Source organism: Rhineura floridana, chromosome 9 (genome assembly GCF_030035675.1).
Source record: "Rhineura floridana isolate rRhiFlo1 chromosome 9, rRhiFlo1.hap2, whole genome shotgun sequence".
Taxonomy (NCBI): Eukaryota; Metazoa; Chordata; class Lepidosauria; order Squamata; family Rhineuridae; genus Rhineura; species Rhineura floridana.
In genome coordinates, this window is record NC_084488.1 from 30,535,625 (window position 1) to 30,559,458 (window position 23,834).

A 23,834-nucleotide genomic window follows, 5' to 3' on the forward strand; every position below is an offset into this window, starting at 1 on the left:
TTTCACAGCTGCCGCACACTGGGTCGACATTTTCATCGTGCTGTCCACGATTGCTATTGCTGCTCTAACCAGTGTCCGATTGTCTTCAGAGCAGGATTTCCGCCACCGGCGCTCTAGTCGTCTCACCTCCTGTCTCAGACCCCGCAGCCGTCCAGGGTATACCAGGGTGCTATCTGAGCTCTGTTCAGGGGGAGAGGACGTTTCGGAGTCACCCGGTCTACTGCCCTAGTGAGCTCCCTATTCCACTCCATCACCAGGGCTTCGACCGGGCATCCTTCGGCAGGCTCCAAATCTCCCAGTGCATTCAGGAATCCATTCGGATCCATCAGGCGCCTGGGGCAGACCATCCTAATAGGTCCTTGTCCCCTGCGAAGGGTATGTGGCATTGAGAGGTCTATATTCACCAGATAGTGATCTGACCATGACACGGGGTTAGATGAAATAGCCCCTATTTTCAGAGCACTTCCCTCCCCTCCCGAGACAAATACAAGGTCAAGAGCATGGCCGGCTACATGGGTGGGCCCTATACTACTAAGGTGCAGTTCCCAGGAAGTCATGGTTTCCATGAAATCCCGAGGGGCTCCAGTGAGGATGGTCTCGGCATGCACGTTGAAGTCCCCCAAAACCACTAGGTTGGGGGACAGCACCCGTACAGCCGAGAGCACCTCGAGCACCTCGGTCAGGGCGTCTGCTGTGCAGCGGAGTGGGCGGTACACAAGCAGAATCCCTAAACTGCCCTTTGGGCCCAACCTCCAGTACATGCAATCAACAAACTTGGTCTCATGGAGAGGGGGTCTGGCGAAAACCAAAGACCCTCGATAGATGACTGCCACACCCCCTCCCCGCCTACCAACCCTCGACTGCTGTGCGTAACAGAAACCGGCTGGGCACATGGCCTCAAGTGTAGGAGCTGAGGCCTCATCCAGCCAGGTCTCTGTAATACACACCAGGTCTGTGTTCTCATCAAGGATCATATCATGGATGAGTGTTGCCTTTTGCGCCACAGACCTGGCGTTACACAACAGCAGTCGAAGGTCGGATGGAGTCCTGCATCCCCCAGCCTTTGTCTGGTGATGGACAGGCCCGGAACAGGGGATGGATATTATGCATCTATGCCTTGTTCCTCTATACTGATATGGCCTGCCACCCGCACCCTTCCAGGATCTGCCGCCTAGCCTTTTAATATCATGGCTTCCCACCCTCCCCACGGTAGCTCCCTCCGGTCTGCACATACCCCCTCCTCGTCCCCCACCCCTAGAACGGCACCAGAATGTCCCAATCCAATAGACAGTCCAATCTTTCTTCGCAGCTTTGTTGAGGTGACCCGGCTGCTGCCCTCATCCACCGCGTAAAGCCAGAAGGAGCGCTGGCGGTAAATGACAGAATGCTATGAGTCCAGCTACGGTTCCCACCCGTATGACTCAGAATACCGCCACCCCGCAGGTCCCAAACTGGGCGGCAGTCTCGGCCATAGCAATAGTCAGTGCTGGAAATCCAAAGTGGCATAGTGGCAACAGCGGGCGATGACAGTCGTGAGGGGAGGGCCCGTTTCGCTCGCCGACTTGAGCGACGGGCCGCTGTGCGGGATGAAAAAAAAAAGCGGGCGGCGAGAAATCTCCTTTTACCTCATCTGACGGCTGCTGGGCACCCCTGACAAGCAGCACCTGGAACAACGTGGCGTATGCGACACTCCTGCACCTGGTGCCGCGGAGAGGAACGGCGGAGAGGAACAGCGTTGACACCGTCCAAGCTGGGCAAGAAGCCGGGCGAGAAGTTTTTTCCCGTCTCCAAGGCCGTATCGATCACCAAACGGCGAGAGCAGGGCACGCAGGCCGCCAAACGAAGGGCTTCCGAGTGGAAAAACGATGTCATAGATCAGGCAGCGAGACCCGCCCAGGCCGCCGCGGCCCAGCTCCTCCCGACCCGCCACCAGCTGGAAAAGGTCGGGACCCAGGCCACCCCACCTGCGGGTCACTACGGACACCAAGCCAGCCACCTCGACCTCGCAATGGCTCACTGGGTCGGGTCATCTAACTCGGCTGTATGCTCAGCAAAAGGTAGGAGACAGGGAGGCAGGGAGACAGAGAGGCAATTGCTCAACCACTCACCCGAGCCGCCATCTTTGTTGGAATGCACATTAAAGCACATTCAACATACATTTGAAGTGCATGAACCCCACCACAGAATCATGGTAACTGTAGTTTGCTAAGGATGGTGGAAACTAGAACTGTGAGGTGGAAACTACACTTTCCAGGATTCTTTGGGGGAAGTCATGTGCTTTAAATGCGAGTTGGATGTGCTTTAAATGTATTGTGTGGATCTGCATTACTTCAACTTTATCTGCATATAAATCCATTTTAATTATTTCTTAAAATGGAAATCAGCTACAAAGTTTATTTGGTGACCATGGGCTAATCACCATCTCTCTGCCTAATCTGCCCCTCAGGATAAAAATAACAGGGGGAGACCATGACCACCCCAAGCAAGGAGGACACACTTAAAATGTAGAGGAGATAATAATGTACCACCACAGTTTGAAATCAGATACATATTGAGACAGTATGAAGAAATATTTATATAAGCATGCATGTCAAAGATGTTTATTATTCACACAACCTGTAAAGATATTAATAGTGCAATCCTATGCAAGTTTACTTAGAAGCAAGTCCAAATGTATTCAATGGGGCTTACTCAACCAGTGAAGTATTCACAGGACTGCAACCTTAAATGATAAGCAACTTCAGTGACCCAACCCCAAATTCAGAATCATGCTACTTTAAGCTGTTTTGCAACTGTTTTATACTTGTTTTATGGTTATTAGATTTTAAATGGATTTAAATATATAGGCAAGCATATAACTGGTAAGCAGTGATTAATATGACATTGGTTTTGATCCAAAGAGATAGGTTTCTTGTGTAAAGCAATAATGCCATCTAGGGGGAAAAGTTTGTAACAAGTATTAGATGTTTTAATGAAAAGAAACAGTGAGATTTTACAATTATTTTAAAATAACCCAGTGTGTTATATTATATTTACAACTTTATAAGTGTGTTTTCATTAAGAAAAAGGTACTCTGGGGTGGCCTGCCTCCTCTATATCTTTGAGGCTGAAAGATACTAGTTAGCCAGAGTCACCCAGTCTTTTCCTGAGTCTGTGTGGTTTTAAAATGAAGCTTAGTGTATTTAAATATAATCCCCTCTCTTGAGCTATGTATTTTATAAGAAAGGAAATGGGATTTTTGAGAAAGTATAAGGACATAAGAACCCCTATGGCAAAGGAATAGAACTGGGGGTGCTCAATACATTCCCAAGCACCCTAAGTTGAGGCAAACTTAACTCAAGGAACCTGTTCAAATATCTCCAGGTGTACCTGGGCCAGCGTGGCAGATCAGAACAATGAGAACAATGAAAGTACAGGGATACTTGAAAGCACATTCACAATGGTAGTGGCGTGAAAATTCATTAGTCAAGGTGGACAGCAGAACAACGGTGATATTAACAAGATGGACAGGATCTTGGAATCAGGAGCAGAATTGCCTAATGCTTTTCTGATTGGTTTGGAACGATTGTAGAGAGGAGGAACTGTGATGTTATGTGGGAAGGAACTCGTGAGATTGGTGAATCACTGTCACATGCTGTAACTGTACACTATAAAAGAGCTTGCACACAGTACCTCAGTGCAGTCTCTCCTGGATGTTTCTGGGAGGCTGACCCTGCATATGCTTGTAAAGAATAAAGGCCTACCTTTTTGCTTCAAGCCTGTGTCCTCAAATATTTTTTAAGGACCCCCAGCAAAAGATCCCAATGGAGAAAAATTCTCCATCACTCACACTTATCACTTACTCCAATGTTAAATTTCTTTAAGTAAAAATCAGCCAGGCATTTTTTTAAAAATTTAAACTGCAGAAAATGAAGGTCAGAGTATGGGGCACAGTCAGTAACAGGACTACAGGTGAACCTGGCTGATTTTTAATTAATTTCAACACATTAGGTATGTGCAGGTAGCCTCGGTGGCACGGAATGCGTTCTACCAGCTTCGGCTGGTAGCCCAACTACGACCCTATCTGGACAGGGAGAACCTTGCCACAGTTATCCATGCTCTGGTAACCTCTAGATTGGACTACTGTAATGCACTCTACGTAGGGTTACCTCTGAAGACGGTTTGGAAACTTCAGCTAGTGCAGAATGCTGCGGCCAGAGTTCTTACTTGGACTAAAAAATATGATCATATAACTCCTGTCCTGGCCCAGCTGCACTGGCTACCAATATGTTTCCGGGCCAGATTCAAAGTGTTGGTTCTTACCTATAAAGCCCTTAACGACATTGGACCGCAATACCTGGTGGAACGCCTCTCCTGCTATGTACCAGCCCGTTCACTGCGCCTGACGTCAAAGGCCCTTCTCTGGGTTCCAACGCATATGGAGGCCCGGAGAGTAATAACTAGAGCTAGGGCCTTCTCGGTGGTGGCCCCCGAGTTATGGAACCCTGACGAGATACGCCTGGCGCCTTCTTTGTTATCTTTTCGGTGCCAGGTAAAGACCTACCTCTTTGCCCAGGCATTTTAAATTCTACTTTAATTTGTCTTTGTCTTAATTTTGTTTATATATTTTTTATACTGTATTGTTTTCATGTTTATTTGTGTTTTAACCTGTTTTTATCTTTTGTACACCGCCCTGAGAGCTTGTTGCTATAGGGCGGTTTAAAAAATGTAATTAAATAAATAAATAAATAAATAAAATTATGAGACAGGGTCTGATTTTTTTCTCTTGTTTTACACTTTGAACTCTTGATTCTCTCTAAGTGTTTTGTGTACAGTAGGGCCCCGCTTATAAGGCGGGTTCCATTCCAGACCCCCGCCGTAAAGCGGAAATCGCCGTAAGGCAGAACCCCATTGATTTTAATGGGGCACGTCATGCAAAAATGCCGCGAAAATGCCGCAAAAGCGGCTTTTAAAGAGGGGAGGAAAGCCGCCGCATTAGCGGAGCGCCGGTAAGCAGAGTGCCAGTAAGTGGGGCCCTACTGTATCACCATGAAAACTTAGAGAGTTGTTAAGCAAGTGTCTCTGAGTTTAGTATAAGTTTTGTATGATTTTGTTTTGAAATAAGCTTGTGGGAAGCAGCAGAATGGCAGAATGTGAAAAATCCATGCTGGTATGGAGCCACTTTTATGATTGTATAATAGGGCAAGTCCTGAGTGTACTGCAACTCTCTTCTGCTAACAATTTTTATTTGGAAAAATTGATTTCTCACGCTTTTTCTCTTTGCATTGTCTTAGCTTTTAACACTTTGTCCTACCTGGTTCTTCTTTTTGTCCAGTTCTAACTAAAGCTTTTGCCCAGCAGTTTCAGGATAAATCAGCTTCTGTTTGTTCTTTTCTTTATCAATCTATTTTGCCTTCTGTACCTCTTTTTTTTAATCTTTCCTGTATCTTCTGCTTCTTCTCTTCTGAACTGATAATTATTTTGCCATCACCAAGACAACTACTTGTATTCTCGATTCCTTTCCCTTTTTTCACTTAGATTCCTCAACAATCTTACTGTTTGCATTTTTAAATTTTCAGTTAGCTTCTACTGAGTTTCCTTCAGATGCTCAATTTTCATTAATCTTTCAAAATGTAAAAAAACTATTTTCAATTCTTTCTTCTTAGCTATCAGACAGGTTATCTTATTTTGACCCTAAATTGCTTGAAATGCATTTCTTTTCAGTGTCTGCATTTTCTTTTATCTATCATTTTTATCCTCACCAATATGGTTTCGGTGCTTACCATAACAGAAAGTACTTTTTTTTTTGTATAAACAACAGTATCAGTATTATTTTCTTCTTCTTGATGATTTCAATCATCATTTCTTCTTCTGATTTCAATACTGTTGATCATTTTTTCTTTGTATGATCTCAGGTTTCATGATTCTGCTCTTCCTTTGTTTTCTAACTGCATTTCTATTAATGACTCTCCCTCCTTCCTTTTCTTGTTTAAGCTGTTTGTTTTTGATTATTTATCTTCATCCTTTAAGATCCTCCGACTCAGTGGTTTGGTATTAATTAGCTCTATTGTGATGGAAAAGAATAACTGGATATTATCTCTCATCTATCTTCTTCTTTGCTGATCTTTCATCCTTTCTTGCAGTTTCCTCGTGGCTTGTTTGCTTGTTCTTTGAAGTTTAGTCCTTCAAAAACAGGATTTCTCATTTTTCCTCCAGGCTTCTCTCTTGCCAGTCCTCATGTGTGTTTTTTTTAAATCTAATGATGATGCTGTTAAGTTAGAGATCTTGGTGGTTTTTAATTTTTCCCCTCCTCCTCAGATTTCAGTATCATTTGTGTTATCTTCCGTTGCCAAATATTGCTAAATTTCTCCCACCGTTCTCCCTACTGTCGATTCTATCCATATATGGTTCATTTTCTTATTTTGTACCAACTGAATGACTGCAATGTTCTTTTGTTTAGCCTTCCCTATTCTCATGGTATAAACCTTTTGCTACCATTTGTTATTCTACCACTTGCCTTATATTTTTTTGCATTCAGATACAATCATGTTTCTACACATATGATCTCTCATTATTGGCTACTTTTGCCTTTTAGCATTCAATTTAAGTTGGTTACTTTCTTTCTAATACATTCTAACTCAGGGACCAGGGACCATTGCCCATCCAGATGTTGAACTACAACAGCCCCAGCCAGCAAAGCCAATGGCCAGAGATGATGGGAGTTGTAGTTCGGCAACATCTGGAGGGCCAAGGATTCCCCAGAACTGGTCTAGCTCCTGTTAATCTTTCACCTCTGCTTGCTGTATGTTCTCCTTGGTCCTCACATTCTGCTAGCTCTTGTATTAAACACCACATAATTTCCTGTATTTTACATCTCTGTTAGTGCTGAAACATAAGGTTTTGGCAGACAATGTTTGGATAAAATTTGGGGGGGGCAATGAAAATGGTTCCAAAATTGGGGACAATTTTTCAGAGGGTGTAAGGGTTTGTGGGAACCACATGTACTATTGGCAGAACAGTTGTAGATTTTCTTTCGGTCTCTCCTTGCTATAAATAACTACGACAATGGACTTTCTCAACAGCCTCTGATATTTCAGCCCAGAATTGTGTGGCTGCAGCATTATTCTGGGGTATTAAGGGGGAAAATGGCACCTGCCACAAAAAAAGGCAGAAGTCCCTTTCCCAAATGATTCATCACCCACAAATAGGTATTTTTACTAAAAAAGAAAAGTGCATACTCTCACAAATTATCTGATTTAAAAGCCTTATGAAACACCACAAGAATGTGTGTGCATGCATGTGTTGGTGCAGGGGACACCACAAGATTCCCAGGACAGGCGCCAAAACTTACCAGCTTTGTTTATGTACAATAACAGCCATTCAGATTATATCTCTTGTAACAACACAATACAGCACGGAAATTATTTAATCAGCATAGAATGAATTATTTCCAATTTAAAAGAAGCCCTTTTACAGACAGCAGGCTAATGCTTGGCACACAAAGTTTAAATGGAGGTTAACTGTGCAGAATAAGTTTCTCTAATAGCAAATTTAAATAAAAGCAAGGACTAGTCTAGAATTAAGACTGGTATTCACCAACACACATCCAATATCCTCACCTCAGTCTTCAAAATTTCCCTTGATCTGATTCTCAGTTCTTTCAAAGACTTTCCACACCCACAAATATGCCATCCAGGGGTAGGGAGGGATATAGATGCAGATATTTGCATCACACAGATAAAATTTTAATGCAGAGCAAACCTGGTTGTTTCCTCTAGTAAAGCAAGCATCCCTGATGGGCCCACCATCGACTACACGACTGGGAAATTACTTCCCCATGGGCCTCTCCGCCTAGAACACATTAAAGTTCACATTTAGAATCCATATATGATGTAGAATTAAGAGTTTCACATGTACCTAGCAAAAAGAAATACCTGCTTAAGTGAACTTTGGTTAGGTATTGGGCAGAGTTCTGCCTCTTGGCTGGATCATGCAGAATATAAGTTTTATTAATAAAGTTAATGCTAATAACAATCCTAATAATAAATATTCCTCAGAGTAAAGGGCTTTAATAAGAAAAACACAGCAGCCATCTTGATTTCATTCACTTATTTTCTATTCTATTTAGCCTCATGGCAGGAACCAAAATAAAACATAAACCAGCCAAATACTGCTTTAGTCACAGTATATATTCTAGATATGCCTGTCAAAGTTATTTCTAATTTTGAGCATTGACACACTTAAAAACAATGGGTCTGCAAATAGTACTGTGTTGTTTTTGTATGGTAAGAGTAAATCTGGGAGCTAAATTCCCTGGCAGTGGTTATCCAAGTCTGGAATAAAATTAAATTAAAGCAAGAGCTCTGAGAATGTCTGCTTGTATATGGGTCAAGAACTGTTGCTGTGAGATCTCACATTTCATGGGTATGGTCAATGCCAGGTCTGTTTATACAGAGGGATGTCAAGCTCACCTCATAAAACAGTACTGTCCAATGAAAACCTTTCATTTGATTGCTCTGAAAAAGGCCCTATACATTGTTCATACAACAGTTATCTATGGAAAAAGCTGAAGCAGTTGCCTGATCTGCTTTTCCATTCAAGTGTTCCACAAAAGCCTGAGAGCGGTTTACTTCTTAAAGAAACAGTTACACTAATATACACAGAACTGCCATTACTAGCTCCAGCACTCTTCCTTTCTAAGGCATTTCAATGCAGCAACAGATTTAACAGAAAATGATCACCCATAGGCTTGAACCCTGCAATATAAAAACCTTTTTCAATGAACTCATAGAATCACAGAATAGTAGAGTTGGAAGGGGCCTATAAAGCCATAAAGTCCAATCCCCTGCTCAATGCAGGAATCTAAGTTAGAGCATACCCTTGTTGTGTAAACTGATCAAGTTGCTCTGGGAATGCCTTTGACACACAGTAGGGATGCATAAAGGAATGTGAGGCAGCTTTGTGTGTGCTGAACCCCACAAGGGTTTGGACTGTGGGCATTATTTTCAATTAGCAAAATGTTCCTCATTACAAATTGCAATGATCCTTTGAAGGTGCTCCGCATTTCTTTGAACCCTACATACAGATACACAATGAATCCACCCCTAGTGGAATCCTGTCTGTAGGAAGCTGCCTCAGAGTCCGCCTATTGATCCATCTAGCTCAGTATTGTTGACACCTCCCCAGGGTCTCAAGCAGGAGTCTTTTCCAGCCCTACACAGAAATACTAGGGATTGAACCTGCAAAGCATGTGTTCTACCACTAAGCTGAGCTTTAGCTCTTCCCACTGAGGCCAAGTCATCCAGTGTTAGGATAGAGCAGGGATAGCCAACACGATGTTCTCCAGAAGTTATTGGAATACAACTCCCATTAGCCCATGCCAGTATGGCCACTGATCAGGGATTATGGGGGTTATAATTCAACACTATCCGGAGGGCTTCACGTTGGCTACCTCTGTGGTATAGGGAAGGTTTTTCCTTTAGCACAACAATATTCCCAAGGTCAAAACTTTGCTTTCTTCCATCAGTATGGGAAAAATTCACAGTAAAGGGGTTTATCTCATGGATACCTTTGAGGGAAGTGCTATACCTGCTTACTGGCCCCGTGCTTCTGAGAATCAAATTGGTTCCTTCCTCTCCATAGCTCACTGCATACTGGGTTCTGGTTCTAGGTCACACTAAAGCATGCTGAAACTATGGAAACAAAGAGGCAGAGCAAGAAAGAAGAATAAGCATAAACCCACTTCTTGCTAAGGAGATAAACCACTGACTGGGTTATATCACTTCAGATTATAGGTAGGACTTCAGAGAACTGAATGTTCAACCCCTTCCCAAAGAAAGAAGATCTCTGTATTTAAAAAAATACCAAAATTTCTGGAAGGGTTCTAGCTTAGCCATATTCTTGTCATATTAGTTTTCTATGCTGCTGGATTTTGTTCCATCATGTGAGTGCCAACCTCCAGTCTATAGTGGTATGATTCACATCTTCACACAGAGGTTTACTTCTTCAGTGAGAACATTTCCCAGGTTCTGGTCACATGAACTGTGATGAAATGTTAAGAACTAGGAATGGGAGAGAAATACGATTGTCGCAGTATTAACAGTACTGAACTATAACATAAAGGTATGGAATGAGCCTCTAGACTTTTGCTTGACCAAGAGCTGAACTCTCAACATGAGTAGGTCTTTGAATATCAGTACTTTAGGAAAATGAGACCACCTTGATAAACACACACATACTCATGCACATGTATGCATGCGCACACACACATGTACACACACATACTGGTGGGCTCTGCCCCTTGCTTGTGCCGCTCACAACACCCCTGCTCACCAACCTTCAAACCCCTGCTTCCTCTTCTCACCAACCCCTCACCCCTACCAACCCCCAACCCCAACTCCCCCTGCCACCCTTAGGCAGCCCCACTCCACTTACCAACCTCTGCCCTCTCAGAGAACCCCATTCCTCTTGCCACCCCACCAGCCCCACCTGTTCCTGCCACCTCTTCCTGGATAAACCTGGATAAACACTGCTGCCACAACCATGCAGCATGCTGGCCAGTTGGCTAACTCCTCCAGCCAGGCTGCTGCTGCAGCCTTACCTGCTTGATGGGACGTGTGGTGGGAGTGGTGTGTGGAGGGAAAGCATTCGTGCTATAAGAAGCTCAACAAGTGCGTGCAGTAAGCGGAAGACAGCGGCGTCTCCAGCACCAAGAAGGAGAAATGGACGCAGGAAGGCCACGGCGAGGAAAGGCCTCCGGCGGCTTCTCGCTCTTCCTCTCTCCCCCCATCGGACTCCACCTTTGGGACCCTCACAAGGCGAACCGGCAGCTCCAGGGCCACAACCGCCACCCCACCGCCGTCGTAAGCAGGAGCCTCGGCTTCCGCAGGCTGAGAGGGCCGTGCCACACCCAGAACTATGGGAATAGGACTATGACTGAGAGTGTGTGGCTAGCCTGGCAAAGTAGCCCAATGTCTATAATACCTAGTTTGCCAAAGTGAGGGGGGAGATAGTTTGTATTAACTTTGAAATATATTATAAATTGTATTGTTTTTATTGTTTATTGTTTTATTTATGTATTATTATGTTTTATTGATATATGTTTTATTGGTGTATTTTTATATTGGTGCTTTTTTGTAAGCCACCTTGAGGGCCTTTTGGCCGGAAGGCGGAGTAGAAATATTAAAATCAAATCAAATCAAATAGTTCACCGCCACCAGTCTGTGGTGCTGTGAACTGCAGCATGATGCTTAATTTTTTTTTATCTTTCTTTCTAAACTATGATGCTGTCATGCAGCATCATGTGGAGGCAGGGCAGGGCAGCGGGGCAGGGCAGCAGGATAGGGCAGCAAGAGAGGCAAGGCATGAGGGAAAGAAGGATGGTAGGCAGGGGACAGGGGACCGAGCAAGTGGGGCGGCCGAGTGTAGGGCAAGCAAGGCAAGTGGGCAAGTGAGCAAGCAAGGCGAGTGGGCAGGTGTGGAATGAGCATGCAAGCAGCCTGAGGGAGAGTGAATTGCTGAGAGGCAAGTGGCAGCAACAGAAGTCTGGATGGGACACAGGTTAACACTGTAGGTTGGGAGGTGGCCTAGGCGCACTGTGCAGAGCTGCAGAGTGGCACTATTTATTGAGGGAGAAGGGCCAGGGTGGGACAGCATTGCAGCTCAGGAACAGATAAGGAGCATTAGTAGGCCTATGGCGGCTGGCATGCACCAACGCCTGGAGGCACTGAAGGGAATTGTGAGGGGGATTGGTGAGGGGAGTAGCGTACTTGGGGAGGCATTTATGAGTGCCTGGGGGCATTTGTGAGTGTGCGTGTGTCTGGAGATAACTGTGTGTGTGTGTGTGTGTTTGAGGGTGCCTGGGGTGTTTGTTTGGAGGTGGGAGTTGGTGAGTGAGACAAGGGGCAGAGCCCCCCTAATATGAATATATATGTGTGTGTATAGAACTGTTTAGGAGAAGTTGTTTTGTCAACACACAATTTAATTTTTTTTCTCATACCCATCTTTCAGGAGTTGGAAAAACTAGTTTAACTTAAACTATAACCTGGGGTGGATGGGAGAAAAAAGTCACCTTCACGTTCACCTTTAAAAAGATGTTCACGTGGCACCATGCATTATGACCGTTAACTTCCCTTTCCTCTTGAATTCACCCGGAGAGGAGCTGAACAAACAATTCATAATGCTTGCCTCCTAACAGTGGCAAAACACACTTCTAAAGTTCAATAAAAACAAACAAATCCAGTGAAAAACAGTCGCCGGGGGAATCTGTGACCAGCATCATGTCTTGTTCCTCCCTTCTTGGCTTTTCTCCTAGAGATTTAGCTTCCACCATTGACCTCTCCAAGGCCTTCTAGGGGCTATACTTCTCCACCCTTCAGAGTTTTTAGACCACATTTGACTCTAGCTTTCTATATATAATCAAGGTTAAGATTTTTTCATTATGCTTCCATTTTATCCACTGTTTCCTTAGTCTTTTGATGAAAATCTTATGATATGAAAGACTGGTTATGAAGATCATCACTGCCTCATTTCCTCCACTTCCTTTCTCAATATCTCTATGTCTTAATTCTTCATACATAGTTCTACCTAACTTGTGAACTTGAACTTTTCCAGTTTTCCCACCCTCTAATCCTCAACATTACCTGCTGTTTTATATCTACTAACTGTGAAGATATAAGAAAACACACAATCAATATTCTTCATCAAGACATTATTTACTTGCCTATAACTATTATTTATATCCCATCCTTCAGGATACAAATCCTTCCATGGTGACTTTTACAAGAAATATTAAACTAAATAGTAAAAAAATCCAAAGTTGGCCTGCCTGGTTAGTTACAGGCATGTATGTGGACAGGTGAGCTAGCTTTTGAAGGCTAGTTGTTTTTCTCCTTTGTAAGACTATACAAATTCATATCTTAAGTAGGCACTATTAAATTAAATTATGAATAGGAGCATCCTATGCCACTGAAAGCATATCTGTGGGGTAGTTTCTAGCACTATAATTTAGGAGTAGAAAATATTTTGACTTTTTACAAAAGTATTCAGTAGGAATGTTCACTTTTTCACAGTAATTACTACAACACTAAACATGCATTTTCTTCTCTAAATCTTCACACTCTATATTCCGAGCAGTAGTCTGTATTCCTTCAAATCAGAATGTGTTATATTTACTTTTCTAATCAGATCTTCAAGCAACACTTTAAAGTTGTCCACAACTAAAGTTTGCTTCCTTCCCAAAATAAATTTGCTTATTTACTTCACACCCAGAGTGCGTCATTTCTTTTTACTGATTGCCTTCAGTATTCCACTTACAGAAAACAATTTTATAGCCAAATGAAATAGTTCTATCTTTCCGTGAAGTGTTGTTTCCTACAAAAGTGTATGGGGTAGCTGCCAGGATTTTTATGGCAATTTCTAAGGTAAGTCTATTTTGTTATTTGTTACGGTAGTCCCAACATACTACTGTAACAAAAAATTAGGTGTGTGCATGTTATGTGTTTTTTCCCCTAGAGAAATACATAACTTTAGTTCTCTACTAAGTTGATTTAGAACTGTATACACCTCAGTCTCCTGCACTGATGGAGGCAGCATGCTTCTGAACTCCAGTTGCTGAAAACTACAGGAGAGGAAAGTACTGTTGTGCTCAGGTCTTGCTTGGGGACTTCCCATGGGTATCTGCTTGGCCACTGTGAGAACAGGATGGTGGAAATGTGGACCACTAGCCTGATCCAGCAGGCTCTTCTTATGTTAATCTTGAATACATGTAGTTGGAATATAAACCACACCAATCTGTCCTATTTTTTGTAGTAAGCATGCTTAGAATCACAGACTTGTAAAGAAACTGAAGGTCCTTCTGTTCTCCACCCTTGCCTCCTCCAAATTGTCCCCCAGCAAATCTAGTTGCCAGCTAACAGTTTATTCACTCCTAAATATATTTAAACAATTCACACCATTTAGTAACTTCCTTCTCCCAATCATTTTTAGGTTTTATTAATTTTTGTAGACACACTTCACAAGGTTTCAGAGTGGAGTTCAGTTGCTCTTCCTCGAGGGCAGCTGGTCAAACAGATACTCCCTCATGCCGCTGTGGAGCACTCCTAGGTGCCTCAGATTGGTGAGGTTGTCTTCTAGCTGCTTGATGACCTTTACTCCTTGATAATGCTCCTCCAGGAATTCAGATTCAGGAAATCACATAGATTTACCCAGGTTTACATAAGTTCTCTCAGGTATTTGATGGCTGACAGGGACTGTTCCTGGCAACCTGAAGATCACTGGTGAAAGAATGTTTTTAAGCTATGTTTTAAAATATTCTTAATGTGTTTTATAATATTTTAAACTGTGTTTTACAATGCTTTTAATTGTAATTGTGTTTTGGAATGTTTTTAACTGTTTTTAATATGTTTGTCTTTTTCTTATTAAATTGTTGTTTGTTTGTGTTTGCTGTCCCAGGCTCCTTTGGGGCAGGATAATGATAATGATATAAAATAAAATAAAATAATAGATGAGGGTCTCTTTCTCTATTGTCAACTTGTCCAGATCTAGCAGAGCCTGGTTCAGGTTCTTATTCAGCACCAGGGCACTCTGCAGGGAATCCAGACTGGTTTCCCAATCATCCTTCCCTGGCTTCTTGTTGTTCTACAGCAAAACACTCCCCCCTTGTTTGTTTTGGTATTTCAGGAACTTCTCTGCATGCTCTGTCTCTTTCTGGAGCTGCTCCTTCAAGAACTTGACCATTTGGCACAAACTATCATCATCACAATCAAATTGGTAGGACATGGACAAGGACACATTGCTAGTATGAAGTTCTAAGTTCACCAGCCGGATCACAGCAGCCTCACATTCAAGCATGGAAGCTCTGGTACTCCTGAGAAGCCATAGCTCATGTCCCAGAAAATTAGACTGCTGAGACAAAACAACAAGAGAACTATGATGACAGAGGACCATAAGGCCCAGGTCAGTCACATGTTATGTGAAATGTAACATCTTAGTGAGCAGCAAGCTCCACACCAAAGGCAGGGATCCCAGGAGAAAGAAGACAGCTGCCCCTAAGATTGGCCAGGGGAATAAGCCCCTTTCCCGAAGAAGAAAACACACATATAAAGTCCTGCTGTTGTAGTCAAAGGTCACCTTTATTCAGGATCGTTAAAACAAAAAGGGCTTGCAAAGAGCTCCAAAAGGACCTCTCCAAAATGAGTGACTGGGTGGTAAAATAATTCAATGTAAACAAATATAAAGTGATGCATGTTGGGACAAACAAATCTTAATTTCACATATATACTCATGGAGTCTGAACTGGTGGTGACTGACCAGAAATGAGACCTTGGGGTTGCCACTGATAGCTTGATGAAGATGCTGACCCAGTGTGTGGCAGCTGTGAAAAAGATGAATTCCATGCTAGGGATCATTAGGAAATAAACTGAAACAAAAATGCCGATATCGTATGGCTGTTATACAAATCTATGGTGTGACCACATTTGGAATACTGTGTATAGTTCTGGTTGTCTCACCTCAAAAAAGACACTGTAGAGATGGAAAAGGTTCAGAAAAGGGCAACCAAAATGATCAAGGGGATGGAGCAACTTCTCTATGAAGAAAGGTTGCAGCATTTGGGGCTTTTTAGTTTAGAGAAAAGTAAGAGGTGACATGATAACAGTGTATAAATTATGCATGGCATGGAGAATGTGGATAGACAATGTTTTCCTCCCTCTCTCATTAGAACTAATGGACGTTCAATGAAGCTAAATGTTGGAAGATTCAGGACACAGAAAAGAAAGTCTTCACACAGAACATAGTTAAACTATGGAATTCACTCTCACAAGATGCAATGATAGCCAACTTAGATGGCTTTAAAAGAGGATTAGACAAATTCATGAAGGAAAACGTTATCAATGGCTACTAGACCTGCTTGTGGGTTTCCCATAGGCATCTGTTTGGTCACTGTAAGAACACTGTAAGACTACATGGGCCATTGGCCTGATCCAGCAGGCTCTTCTTATGTTCTTAACTGACAAAGATGTAGCCTGTGTTCTAAGACAGCACAATAATGCTTGCTGTGCCTTAGGAGCAGAGCTTTGCTGTGGAGGGAGGAGCTGAGGTGAGCGCTAATGTTGAGGACAGAGCAGGAGAGACAGAGTTCAGGCTGAGAGTAAAGAGGCTGAGCCTTGAACAGTGAGTTTCTATGTTTTTCTACCATTCTGTAACCATGATGAACTGTACCAGGGTTGGGGAATCATTTTGGCTCTTAACAGGATCTGTCTCACAGGCCAAATCTGACAGGTGGGTGGGGCACCCACCTGTCAAACACATTACATCATTATGACATTACATGATTGAACAGTGGGCAGGATCACCCTGTTGTCAAAATCCCTTGTGCTTCTTATTTAGATCTCTGAGACTGGGGACTAAAGGGAAAGTGGGGAGACTTGCAAAAGCCTTTTCCAAGTCTTTCCTTTTAAGTTCCTGAGATGTGGGACTTAAAGGGGTAAGAGGAGAGACTTGAAAAAGCCTTTTCCAAGTCAAAGACTTAAAAGGAAAGCACAGGGAGACTTGGAAAATGCTTTAAGACAGCCTTCCCATTTGAGCAAACAGGAGTGCAGGAGCTGTCTTAAAGCCTCTTTGAAGTTGGTCATGTGCATGAGCTGTTTCAAAGGGTGCTTTGCACAGGGTTTTAATCCCCATGCCTTAGCTGCATGATCTTGTTCCCTGCTAGTGATGTCAGCTGATGGGTGGGTGTGGTTTGGAGAAAATGGCCTTGGGGGCCAAGTGGGAAAGGGGGCCATGATTGGCCTGGAGGTTCCCCATCCCTGTACCATACAGTACAATCAGTATCCATTTTAGATTTAATTTTTAATTTAGAATTGCATTAATTTAACCCCCCCAACTTTTGGGTCCCCAATAAAAGGCCACTTAGAAGAACAAGAAATATGTTTAATAAAGCCATAAAAACCCCAGGCAATTCAAATACGTGATAATACAGAGACTTTAAAATAACTGCTTTTTTGCTCATGGATTTGGAGCTTGAGCTTTATTTTGCTGTTGTCTGTGGAGAAAGTGTGTGAAAGAGAAAGGAACACTAAACAAACAAACTTTGTAAGAAGAGATGACAGAGGGGAGGCAGGCATTGGATTCATAGTCAATAGTGACAGGATGTCGTCAGCTCCACAGCCCGTCCTCTGTGCAATAGAGCCAAAGGTCCCTAAGTGGCTGGCTAGAGTGCATTGGTTCCTAAAAGCTCATTTATATAAATAACTTACTCTTCTGCAAATCTCTAAGGACTGTACATATATTTTTGTTTCCTGAATTTCTGTGTATTTCACAAATAAATCATTCTACAACTGAGGAGATGTACTTCAGTGAAAAACATTTGCCTCTGCACATTCACCATATGATCCAGAACAGCTTGGAAAAAAATTAAGTACTCCCTGTGCTGGCATTATTATAATTCTCTTTTTCATTAGATGTATTTGTTCCCCTCCTCAAGAAAAAAATTAGTCAGCAGTACACTAAAATATTGCAGAGCAAGTTTAATCTTACCCTCAAGACAAAATTGCTGAATCTTTTTTTGCGCAGTGTGTTTACTTTTCCAGTTTCACTGTTTCATCCAGAAAAATTCCACAATGTCTTTCCACTAATACTGTACATTTTTTTCATTGGAAGAGAGAGTATTTTTAAAGCTGTTACTGGACCAAGATGAGAATTCACCTATTATTGTAAAAAATTGTTCAGGAATTTTTGTTTTGTTTTAAAAAGAACACCTAACATTTCTTATATTAGCCTGGGGAAATTCTAAGAGCCCGAGTCACCTTTCTTGTGATGAGAAAATTGTTACTCTGCCTGGTAGGAAAAAGGCAGTAACAAGCCAAAAGGAATCTGTCATCCCTCAAAAAGTACTATTTACCACTGTGAGCTTTTCAGTGTGTTGATAGGAAGAGAATCTGAGTCAAATAGCCAAAGTTAAAACTAATGGATTCTAGGTCATGATCTATTTATACAAAAAAGCAACTTTCCAACATTCTGTCACACTCTTCTAACATTCTGTAACATTCTAGTATGACCAAGAAACAGCATTCAAGATGGGACACTGCAGACAGGGGGAAGATCGAGCCTTAATGGGTGGAGTCAGGGCAGGGTGCAGGATTATTGCACTTCCTCAGAGAAGTTCCCAGATGTATCCTTTACATTTTCTCATATAAGTGAACGCCCACCCTCCAATTCTGTGGGGGAAAGTAAGTATTGCGCTTGGGTAAGTGAGCAGAGAGGGTGAAACCTCACTCCTGAAGGAGTGTGGGAGGGAGGAGAATCTTGCAGGGAGGGACAAGAATACTATGTGTGTTTTTGCCCAAAGAACACCAAGATGTGTTTCAACTCCTGAAAGATTCTTGCAAAAAAGCAGTCTCTTTTCTCTCACATACATCCCTCAACCATCATAATGATAAACTGCAGCAGAATCCTTTGAATAATGGCATCTGAGCTTTTGTCCTAACCTTGTTACTTCTCTGCATTTATTTGACGCTTATAAAATCTGTATGGAACAAATTACAAATTGCATACCCAAGGTGCTTGCAGTCTTGGGAAAACAACATACAGCAGTGTAACACAACACAGAATGTTGTGCTATGAAACCAAGAAATATATCTGTAGTCACTTTAACTGGAATGTGTCAGAAAGATCTCATGTAGTTCTATAAAAGATGCCAGGGGAATTTGCACATATCTAGGCAGCTTTTTTCAGGTAAAGGGAGGCTTGAAATTACACAGTGCTGTTATGAAGCACATGTTTAAAATTGAGTTGATGCAATTTAATGTATTGAGCAAGAACCGGAAACCAAGAACGTAATGACGTTAAAAATATATTCAATGTTACTGATTATTATCACATAAAACTTAAAAATTGATACAATTACTCACCTAGTATTGTTACTCCAGTGAAACAAAATATCAAAATAGCACAATTATATTTAAGTTTTAACACTCCAGATTTCCATTACCAACTGAACCACTTCATTGGATCTGCATAAGAAAAGATGTCAACAAGTTTCTCCCCACTCATTTTATTTGTGAGATACAGTCTCACCAGTCTAGTACAAAAAGGATATCCCTCCCGGATCTTTGTGAGATAAATGAAAAACAATAAAAGCCCAGATTTTGTCCCTCGTGCTGTTACCAGGTCTATTATTTCCACCAATGCCTTTTTTTGTAGTTTTTGGTTTTTAAATTTTATCATGTTTTTGTATGTTGTAAGCCACTTTGACGTACTTTTATGAAAAGTATGGCTAGTAAATACTTAAATACATAAATAAATCTGTTGTTTTTTGTCTGTTTGGATACACATGCATTTCCCCTCAAAACCCTGCAAGTTAATTATACAGCCATGAGAGTGGCTGTATACTATAGCCAGCATGGATTTTTCACATTCTGCCTTGTTAATTTGAAAATACCCCCATGCCATTCTGATGTGTCCCATAAGCTCATTTCAAAACAAAATCTTACAAAACCTATAATCCTGAACTCAGAAATGCTTGCTTAACAACCATATTTCATGATGATACACAAAATACTCAGAGGGAATTGAGAGTTCAAAGTGTAAAGTTGTTGTTATGTGCCTCCAAGTCGACCATGACTTACGGTGACCCTATGAATCAGTGACCTCCAAGAGCATCTGTCATGAACCACCCTGTTCAGATCTTGTAAGTTCAGGTCTGTGGCTTCCTTTATGGAATCAATCCATCTCTTGTTTGGCCTTCCTCTTTTTCTGCTCCCTTCTGTTTTTCCCAGGATTATTATCTTTTCTAATGAATCATGTCTTCTCATTATATGTCCAAAGTATGATAACATCAGTTTCATTATTTTAGCTTCTAGTGATAGTTCTGGTTTAATTTGTTCTAACAGCCAATTATTTGTCTTTTTTACAGTCCATGGTATCCACAAAGCTCTCCTCCAACACCACATTTCAAATGAGTTGGTTTTTCTCTTATCCACCTTTTTCACTGTCCAACTTTTACATCCATACATAGAGATCGGGAATACCATGGTCTGAATGATCCTGACTTTAGTGTTCAGTGATAGAACTTTGCATTTGAGGACCTTTTCTAGTTCTCTCATAGCTGCCCTCCCCAGTCCTAGCCTTCTTCTGATTTCTTGAATATTGTCTCCATTTTGGTTAATGACTATGCGAAGTGTAAAGTGTAAAACAAGAGAGAGAAAATCCAGATCCCTGTTGGACTTTCTTTCAGTGATCTCATAATTTGTTGAAATTAAAAATCAGCCATGTTCACAGAGTACCTGTAATCCTATTACTCACCTTGCCCCATACATACTCTGACCTTCATCTTCTGCAACTTAAAAGTTAAAAAAATGCCTGGCTGAAAATTTAATTAATTTAAGAATGTTAACATTGGAGTCTATAATAGCGTAGGCATGCTCAGTAAGAGCCAACTGACTGTGTTCTGAAAGCCAGACTCACAGTTGTTTGGCTTGGCTAATCAGGGGGGCCAAAAGCACACCAGACATTCATTCCACTTTAAGCAGTCATGGCTTCCCACAAAGAATCCTGGGATGTATCATTTGTAAAAGGTGCTGAGAGTTGTTAGGATATTCAGGTTATTTCCACCTATCCTATGCAAGATTGCACAGGAGTAAATCTCACTGAACTCAATAAACATGCAAATGATCAAACCTACCCTCCCTCATCCTCCCCGCTATCCTTCCTCTCCCCCTTCCTTCCTCCTCCTGCCCCTTCCCTTCCAATCCCCTCTCTCCCCTCCTTCCTTGCTGCCCAATTTCCCTGCTTTTTAAAGCTTGAGAGACGTATCTGTTAGCTATAGGCATGTTCCTAATTGCAAGGGTTTCTTACCTATTAGTGAATTAAGTTAATGCTTAAAACAAAAGATAAGCAAACATATTACACCTTCCTGCTAAAGTCCTTCTTTATCAATTCTCTGATCACTCTTTCTTAGCTAGAACAAGGAAAGATTGAATTTCAGTACGTTCCTTTACGTGATGCTTAAAATAGGACAATCCTTTCTCAAAGCCACAGAATGAATTTCTTCTGCCAGAAGAAAACACCAAATTGCAGAAACTAGGAAGGGAGAGCATGTGATGTGGTTGGATGTATCCAGCAATGCTCTTGGGTGGTAATAATCCATCCAAAAGTCAAATGCATTGGCTTTGAAATCCAAGGTTCAGGTATTGGCAGCCACATGATGCATTTTGCAGCAGCTGTCATGTCTGCTTCAATATGTTTTGCAGTTCATGAGGATCCTACTTGTGAGATTCATCATTTGGGCAGTATCCAGTTCCCCGATACTGGAAATCTCCCCTCCCCTCCTTTCTTTTTTGAATTTGTACCAGTCTTGGTGAACCTGGAGTTAGGAATAGCAATAGCAATGGAAACATAAACCAAAGACTGGAAAATCAAACTGAGAATATTTTGCAAAAAGAGAAAATGACATCTTAATATAGCTCTAGCTAGCTAGGCCACGGTGAAGAGATGCATCTTCAGAATACAATGAAAGATGTATAAAGAAGGTGCTAGATGCAACTCTGTGGGAAGGGAATTCCACAACTTAGGGGCTGCCACAGAGAGTGCCCTCTCTGGCACTCAGGCCGCCGCCACCCTGAACCTCTAAGGGTGGTGGAACTACCAAGTGCAGCCCCCTTTATAGGTCACTGCACTCCTAATCCTTCACCTGATGCTTTATAGCAGTATTTTCAATTTGTGTTCTAGGAAACCCTGAAAACATATAAGAGGATCCTCACTAAGGTCAGTAATGAAGACACACTTCTCTGAAAGACAGCTTGACCACTGCTACTCATGCTCCTGTCTAATATGCAGTGTTGGTGATGTTCTAGGCACAATATCAGTTCAGACACAGCAATGATGAGCTGCCCAATATGCTTGGCCAGTATTCTATGTGGACTGACTACACGTCTTAAGAGAATGTGCCACATAATATTTTACAACACAGAGGAGAAGTTCTTCAGCAGACATCAGTGTAGAAAAGAGTCCCTGAAGGTATAAAGTATGAAAACCACTAGGTCTGGAGTGAAAGCTCAAATGCACCATACATCCAGGTCTTCATAATGCATATAAAGCTACTGGTTTTATCCTGAATGGACAATTATTACCAAACTTGTGTTAAACAACATTAAATGTGCCTTTAGAAATACGAGCTCTCCTGCAAGGAGGAAACTGTTTCCATACCTATACATTTCTAGCAGAAGACACACCCTAGCTACCAAGAAGCCTTGAAAGAAAAATACAGGTCCAAGAAAATGTTCACCACCCACAGAAAGAAACCTAGCCAGCTGCAATTATAAAAGCTTTGAAAAAAACAAAACATTACTTATAGGAACCAAAAGTATTAACTACACTGGCAGGGTGAAATGTAAGACCATTTATTTTTGGTTGCTCCAAGGGATAGTGTGTTATCTGTGGTGCTTAAAGTTCTGTTCATTAGAGTGTACCTATCTGTTTGGTCTGACTATAAACAGGATAATGAATGCTTAGTGGAAAGAGACCACCATGAGAAGAACCACAAGCTTCTTGGAAGATCTCCCCATTTAATTCTTACTCTGGTATTTAACTAAAGAGCACTGCTAATGGCAAAGAAATATTGTTTCAAGCTTCTAACTATAGTCTTTGAAGTCTGGCAAATTCACAGGATGTCCTTACTAGAATTTTTTTAAAGCACTAGCAGAACCAATATCTCCACAGCATGCCCTCAATTTGAAAACAGTAGTAATTCCAAATGGAATATAATCAGAGAAGAAAAACAGGAGAAAAGCACTATAAGCACAAGAAGGCCTTGTGCCTGCAGAAGCCTCACCAAGCAGTGAACATAGAAGGAATCAATTTAGAACAAACAGGTAAATTCCCAGAGCATGTAGGTTTATAAACATGCAACAATCCAAAGTATCTAGAAGTCTCAGCTCAAAATTACCTGCTACTCACTCCAGATGCAGGCTAAAAGGGGAGATCTTTTTAGCAGATCTAATTTCATTATATTATAATAAGCTCATATGGGACTAAAATTTTCAGTGATGTTTATCATTAAACTAGTGAAACGCCTATCATTATGACAGACAGAGTGTGCATGGAGGATGCACTGTGCACTGCATGCACTATTGTACATACATAAAGCTATATTAACTTCAGAGGCTTATCTGTTGAAAATTGCTATATTATTTAATGCTGTTGTAGACTGATAAGGTGTTCACTGTGCAACAGAGGATAGTAGGCTTCTTTGGGAAACACCACTCCTTGCCTTCCCCCCAGCATCTGCTCCCTTACTCTTTCTGATGTCGACTCAGAAGTAAGTCACAATGTGTTCAATGCGGCTTCCTCCCAAATAAGAGGGTATAGGACTGCAACTTTAAATGCTCTGAAAAAATAAGGTGACCTCAAGAATAAGCGCATATGTTTTTCATTAGCTTTTATGCTACTGTATTTGTTTAGTCACATTCATACAAATGAAAAATCAAAAGGAGAAAGGTATAGTGCAAAGATAGCAAATAATGAATACTGGGTCACTATTTGCAAATATTTGTGAAGCTTTTAATACCAACATTTCTTTGTTAAAAACCATCTACATCAAAGACACAGTCAAGAAGAACACCACCTTTTGATGTTCTTCAAGTACAAATAAAAAAATAATCTTTTTTGTTTTCATAAACCATGAAAAGCGAAACTACTGTGTGGTTCTAGCACAGTAAGTCTGTGTTTTTAGCTTATTGCAAAGCTACCATCAGGTGAAATAAAACAATGAATCACTGAGGGAAAGCTTTCTAATTGGACCAATCTGGTCCAATCTAGCTATTTGTTAAATTGTTAAAACAATTTAGTAACCCCAAGGG

At 41.7% G+C, this 23,834-nt stretch overlaps 1 protein-coding gene and 1 pseudogene across 1 annotated transcript in view; both read right to left on the reverse strand.

The window, feature by feature from the left end:
* Positions 1-23,834, reverse strand: part of SCFD2 (sec1 family domain containing 2) — a 226,944-nt gene that overhangs the window by 76,714 nt on the left and 126,396 nt on the right. The gene's annotated exons all lie outside the window — the stretch shown is intronic.
* On the reverse strand, positions 14,014-14,857 carry LOC133364058 (ferritin heavy chain A-like; annotated as a pseudogene).